The sequence below is a fragment of the Heterodontus francisci genome, chromosome 4 (genome assembly GCF_036365525.1).
Source record: "Heterodontus francisci isolate sHetFra1 chromosome 4, sHetFra1.hap1, whole genome shotgun sequence".
Taxonomy (NCBI): Eukaryota; Metazoa; Chordata; class Chondrichthyes; order Heterodontiformes; family Heterodontidae; genus Heterodontus; species Heterodontus francisci.
Window position 1 is genome coordinate 40,541,693 of NC_090374.1, and position 7,160 is coordinate 40,548,852.

Here is a 7,160-nt window from a genome sequence, read left to right on the forward strand (position 1 = left end):
AAGTTTACCAGCCTACATAATATTTTTGACAGCTGGCTAATACAAATTTATATCTCTGGATTTCATATGTAAACATCGAAAAACACATCAGGTTCCACAAGTACACGATGTCACCCAGCTCTACCTCACCACCACCCCTCTCAACCTCTCCATTTGTCACACTGCTTGTCCAACATCCAGTACCGGAGGAGCAGAAATTTCCTCCAACTAAACATGAGGAAGAGCAAAGCCACTGACTTCAATCACCCCACAAATTCTTCTCCCTGGCCACAGTCTGAAGCTGAACCAGACTAATCACAAGCTTGGTGCGAGATCTGACCAAGATGAGCTTCCGACCACTGACCTCCGATTTCCACCTCTGTAACATCACACGTCTCTACCCCGCCTCAGCTCATCTGCTACTGAAATCCTCACCCATATCTTTGCTATTTTTAGTTTTGACTACTCCAACCTTTTCCTGGTCAGCTTCCCTAAACCTGATCTTATCTGCTGCCCATATACTGACTTGTTCACTCATCACTCCTTTTCACTGACATACACTGGCTCCTGGTCCAACAATGTCTCGATTTTAAAATTCTCTTTGTGTACAAACCCTACATGGTCTCACCCCTCCTGACCTCGGTAATCTCCTCCAGCCCAACAACCCTCCAAGATCCCTGTGCTCCTCCAATTCTGGCCTCTTGCACATCCTGATTTCCATCGCTGCAGCACTGGCCTTCAGCTGTCTCAGACCCAAGTTCTGGAATTCCCTCACTAAATCTCTCCACCTCTCTCTCCTCCTTTAAGACATCCCCCAAAATGTATCTCTATGACCAATTCATTGGTCATCTGTCCTAATATTTCAATATGTGGCCCGGTGTCCAATTGTGTTTGCTCCTGTGAAGTGCCTTGGGACGTTTTTAGGTTAAAGGCATATATAAATGCAAGCTGTTGTTGAAGCATTCTAAACTGAAGTGGAATCTTACAGTTTGAAATGTTATAAAATAGTTTGAGATAACGATTTGTCCTGTACAAACATACCTATTTCCCAAAACTCTCAGCAATGGCCCGCAGAAATTCTAAGAAAATAATAACTGGTTAAATGCATGCTGCCTCCTGGTTAGTGTATTGAGTCATTGAAATATTTATATTTATTGCTACAACACTGAAACAGGCCCTTCGACCACCAAGTCTGTGCCGACCATCAACCACCCATTTATACTAATCCTACACTAATCCCATATCCCTACCACATCCCCACCTGTCCCTATATTCTCCTACCACCTACCTATACTAGGGGCAATTTATAACGGCCAATTTACCTATCAACCTGCATGTCTTTGGCTGTGGGAGGAAACCGGAGCACTCGGCGAAAACCCACGCAGACACAGGGAGAACTTGCAAACTCCACACAGGCAGTACCCAGAATTGAACTCAGGTTGCTGGAGCTGTAAGGCTGCGGTGCTAACCACTGCGTCACTGTGCAGATAGAATCTCAATTTATAATATGAGAGTTTTTTTTAAAAAAGACCATTTTGAATTAAATTGACACCAAAATTTATAACTTAGTTCTCCCCTTCTCCACGCTGCCCTCTGGTGACATGGTCCGTAGATGTGGAATTAGCTTCCAGGAGGCAGCATGCATTTAACCAGTTATTATTTTCTTAGAATTTCTGTGGGCCATTGCTGAGAGTTTTGGGAAATAGGTATGTTTGTACAGGACAAATCATTATCTCAAACTATTTTCTTCTTGGGCCTCCTTATCTCGAGAGACAATGGGTAAGTGCCTAGAGGTGGTCAGTAGTGTGTGGAGCAGCGCCTGGAGTGGCTATAAAGGCCAATTCTAGAGTGACAGGCTCTTCCACAGGTGCTGCAGAAAAATTTGTTTGTCGGAGCTGTTACACAGTTGGCTTTTGTCTTTTTTCCTGCCGACTGCTAAGTCTCTTCGACTCGCCACACTTTAGCCCCGCCTTTATGGCTGGCCGCCAGCTCTAGCAAACGCTGGCAACTGACTCCCATGACTTGTGATCAATGTCATAGGACTTCATGTCGCGTTTGCAGACGTCTTTAAAGCGGAGACATGGACGGCCGGTGGGTCTGATACCAGTGGCGAGCTCGCTGTACAATGTGTCTTTGGGGATCCTGCCATCTTCCATGCGGCTCACATGGCCAAGCCAACCCAAGCACCGCTGACTCAGTAGTGCGTATAAGCTGGGGATGTTGGCCGCATCGAGGACTTCTGTGTTGGAGATATGGTCCTGCCACCTGATGCCAAGTATTCTCCGGAGGCAGCGAAGATGGAATGAATTGAGACGTCGCTCTTGGCTGACATACGCTGTCCAGGCCTCGCTGCCATAGAGCAAGGTACTGAGGACACAGGCTTGATACACTCGGACTTTTGTGTTCCGTGTCAGTGCGTCATTTTCCCACACTCTCTTGGCCAGGCTGGACATGGAAGCCTTTCCCATGCGCTTGTTGATTTCTGCATCTAGAGACAGGTTACTGGTCATAGTTGAGCCTAGGTAGGTGAACTCTTGAACCACTTCCAGAGCGTGGTCGCCAATATTGATGGAGCATTTCTGACGTCCTGCCCCATGATGTTCGTTTTCTTGAGGCTGATGGTTAGGCCAAATTCATTGCAGGCAGCCGCAAACCTGTCGATGAGACTCTGTAGGCACTCTTCAGTGCGAGATGTTAAAGCAGCATCGTCAGCAAAGAGGAGTTCCCTGATGAGGACTTTCCGTACTTTGGACTTCGCTCTTAGACGGGCAAGGTTGAACAACCTGCCCCCTGATCTTGTGTGGAGGAAAATTCCTTCTTCTGAAGACTTGAACGCATGTGAAAGCAGCAGGGAGAAGAAAATCCCAAAAAGTCTGGGTGCGAGAACACAGCCCTGTTTCACGCCACTCAGGATAGGAAAGGGGTCTGATGAGGGGCCAAGTTGAATTGTGCCTTTCATATTGTCATGGAATGAGGTGATGATACTTAGTAGCTTTGGTGGACATCCGATCTTTTCTAGTAGTCTGAAGAGACCACGTCTGCTGACGAGGTCAAAGGCTTTGGTGAGATCAATGAAAGCAATGTAGAGGGGCATCTGTTGTTTGCGGCATTTCTCCTGTATCTGACGAAGGGAGAACAGCAGGTCAACGGTCCATCTCTCTGCACGAAAGCCACATTGTGCCTCAGGGTAGACGCGCTCGGCCAGCTTCTGGAGCCTGTTTAGAGCGACTCGAGCAAAGACTTTCCCCACTATGCTGAGCAGGGAGATTCCACGGTAGTTGTTGCAGTCACCATGGTCACCTTTGTTTTTATAGAGGGTGATGATATTGGCATCGCGCATGTCCTGAGGTACTGCTCCCTCGTCCCAGCACAGGCAAAGCAGTTCATGTAGTGCTGAGAGTATAGCAGGCTTGGCACTCTTGATTATTTCAGGGGAAATGCTGTCCTTCCCAGGGGCTTTTCCGCTGGCTAGAGAATCAATGGCATCACTGAGTTCCGATTTTGTTGGCTGTATGTCCAGCTCATCCATGACTGGTAGAGGCTGGGCTGCATTGAGGGCAGTCTCAGTGACAACATTCTCCCTGGAGTACAATTCTAGGCAGTGCTCAACCCAGCGGTCTATTTGTTTGCATTGGTCAGTGATTATGTCCCCTGATTTAGATTTGAGGGGGGCGATCTTCTTGATGATTGGCCCAAAAGCTCTCTTAATGCCATCATACATTCCTCTGATGTTTCCGGTGTCTGAGGCCAGCTGAACATGACTGCATAGGTGTTGCCAGTCGTCATTTGCGCAGCGCCTGGCTGTTCTTTGTGCAGTGCTTCTGGCTGCTTTAAGTGCTACGGATGTTAACTCGCTGGGGGCTTTCTTGTAGTTCAGCAGTGCAATGCGCTTAGCGGCTATGACAGGTTCCAGCTCTTCAAAGTGAGATCGAAACCAGTTTGCGTTTCTCTTCGCACATTTTCCGTAGGTGATCAAAGCTGACTCATCGATGGCGTCTCTGATGTGGGCCCACTTGGTCTCAGTATCCCCTGTGGGAGTGTTTTGAATGGCTGTTACAAGTGAATTTAGAAATTTTTGTAACAGCTGTGGATGAGAAATTCTGCTCGTGTTGATGCGCGGGCGGCCCTTCTGCTTGGAATGTTGCAACCTGTTTGGTCTGAGTCTAACCTAACTATTTATAACATTTCAAACTGTAAGATTCCACTTCAGTTTAGAATTCTTCAACAACAACTTGCACAATAACATAGTGTTAACTTCCTCTCCGCTACTTCCATCAATCATCTCGACGCTGTCCAATAGTTTCTCTAGCATCACCGTGAATGAGCAGAAATTTTCAGAAGACCAAAGCCTTTGCTTTCTGTCACTCCCTGGCCATCTGTCCAGAGTGCACAAAACCTAGGGGGTCATGTTGCACTCATTTTAAACATCCTACCCATCACCAAGAACACATTTCCACCTCAGTAATATTGCTCACAGGTGCTCCTACTTCTCTCCCACTGCCACTAAAACTCGTATCCACATGAAACCCTTTCATCGCCTCTATTCAGTTATTCAAGTGTCTTATCCTCCTTGCCAGTCTCTCATTCTCCTCAAACTCAAACTTGTCCAAAATTCAGCCACTTGTATCCTGTCCCTCACTGTCTTGCTTGCCCATTACCCACTTCCCCATTGACTAATACTGGGAACCTGTTCCCAAAATGCATCAAACTCAAAATCCTCATTTAGTACTTTTAAAATGAATTAATGTGACAACAGGATCATAAAATGATAATCACACAGAAGGAGGCCACTGAGTCCCACCTACCAGTCTTCTTTGGCCTCCTTATCTCGAGAGACAATGGATAAGCGCCTGGAGGTGGTCAGTGGTTTGTGAAGCAGCGCCTGGAGTGGCTATAAAGGCCAATTCTAGAGTGACAGGCTCTTCCACAGGTGCTGCAGAGAAATTTGTTTGTCGGGGCTGTTACACAGTTGGCTCTCCCCTTGCGCCTCTGTCTTTTTTCCTGCCAACTACTAAGTCTCTTCGACTCGCCACACTTTAGCCCCGTCTTTATGGCTGCCCACCTACCATCCACATCAAAAACTCTGCTATCCTAAATTGCACCATGTCCCACTCACCCATTACCTCTGTGCTTGCTGACCTACAATGACACCCAATCCAGCAACACCTTAATTTAAAAAAATTGCATCTTTCCATTCAAATCCCTCTCCATCACTAAAACTTCCTCCAACCCTCTGAAATCTGGCTTCCTACAATTCTGGCCTCTTGCACATCCCCAATTTCTTTAATTATCAATTGTGCCTTCAGTTGCCTAGGCCCTAACTTCTCCACCTCTCTCCCTTCCTTTAAACAGCTCCTCAAAACCCTTTCACTTTGACCAAGCTTTTGGTCATATATCCTCATATCTCTTTGTGGCTTGAAGTCAAATTCCGTCTTTTAATGTTACCTTGAAGCACTTTGGCATTTCTCTATGTGGCTCTGTGTCAAATTCTGTCTGTTAATGCACCTGTGGAGCATCTTGGCATTATTTTACTAGGCTATCTAAATCCAAGTTTTTGTTGTTTGAGGGCAGCAGCCACAGAGAAAAACTAGCCAAGACCAAATAAATCACAAAGTTCGTATTTACTACCTACCATTTCAGTAATTCTGCTCTAGTCTTTTTTTTCTGGACAACTAAAGGGGAGCATCTCAATTATAGAAAATATAAAATGGAAGACATAAAGTAAACCCATAATTTCACTTCAAATTAAGCCGGGGAAAGATATGCGGATACACATTGAAAGTAAGTGTAAACTGGATACATGGGGAAAAATTTCTCAGCTTAAATAGTTTATGTTTGAAAATCTTACATGTCCAGCAGCAGACACAAAACTGTACCAATATTCAGGAATGAGGTTGGATACTATAACGGGAGAGTTAGGGAATTGGAATTGTTCCCTTAGACGAATGGGATTTTCTCGTCTATGACTCATCTAATAGGAGAGGGTTCAAAAACGGTCGACAGTCTCAGAGCATTCTAGTGCCAATTCTGCTACATCTACAGCCCGCTATCTCTGTCTCAACAAGGACAAGAATTTTAATACTTCTGAAAAAGAAACATTTGATTACTTCACATTCTGAATGGCTGTCGGATACATTAGTAACAATCCGCTCCGAATCCTACGTCATAGACCTCGAGTGGTCCACTTGGCCACTGCAACTCCCCAGCACATGCGCAGAAGGCAACAAACCGCCACCGGATTCGCCGTCTACTTTCACGCGTAGAGTTACCGGGAGAAAATGGAGCAAACGTTCAGCCGCCCTACCAGTTGCTAACGGCTCTAATCATGAATTGTAAATGTTTCTTTTTTGAATCCCCACATACACACAGACCTTTGCTCACTGGAACAACACTCCGGCACCTCAATTATTTATCCACGCTAGGGTTCAGCCTGATACTCTTCACAGAGCTTCCAGGCAGCTGCAACCAATCGCTTGCTTCAGCGCCGAGACGATTCCGCGCGGTCCTGCTGCCCGACAGATCAAAGTTCTCACCCTGCCTCTCTGCATCCGAATGCCTATGTATTTTGGTTAATATCTTTCACAGTTTAAAGGAACATTTTCTCTCTCCGCCGCGATGCAAGAGTCAACTTTATTTGATGCAACAACAAAATACAATTTTAGATGGCAACGCTGTTTTTGTTAACAATGACGGTACGAAGTTAGGGGGAGCAGAATTTTGCGCATGTTCAGTTGAATACTATGTATTCATTTAAGAGTCCCTTCACTCTCCGGAGAGCAGAACATTTTCTGAGTGAGGAAGTGGTAAAAAAAAAACACTTTCGTTCCACGCGCGAACTTCCTCTGGCGCGATGAACAATATTGCGCAGAAGCCAACTCGAGATTTCTGATGAAAGGTCACTGACCTGAAACGTTAGCTTTGCTTCCCTCTCCACAGATACTGCCAGACCTGCTGAGTATTTCCAGCATTTTGTTTTTTGGTTTTTCGGGATTTTAAAGTTGGTATTAGTCAGTCTGTTTCTAACCTAACAGGATTGAAATCAGCTTTGCACCTAATTCTGACGAATGAAGTCGGGCAGGTAAACTGTATGCCATTGAGAAAACATCTGGGTAACAGTGCTCATAATATAATTAGATTTAAAGTACTTGGAAACGGACAAAGATAATCCAAAACTGAAAATT

General features: G+C 45.5%; 1 protein-coding gene across 1 annotated transcript in view; it reads right to left on the reverse strand.

Moving 5' to 3' along the window:
- Positions 1-6,455, reverse strand: part of LOC137368979 (long-chain-fatty-acid--CoA ligase 1-like) — a 199,085-nt gene extending 192,630 nt beyond the window's left edge. The window contains exon 1 of the mRNA XM_068029399.1: positions 6,351-6,455. The gene's annotated coding sequence lies outside the window, so the exon portion shown is untranslated. The remainder of the gene's footprint in view (positions 1-6,350) is intronic.
- Between the last annotated feature and the right edge of the window lie 705 nt (positions 6,456-7,160).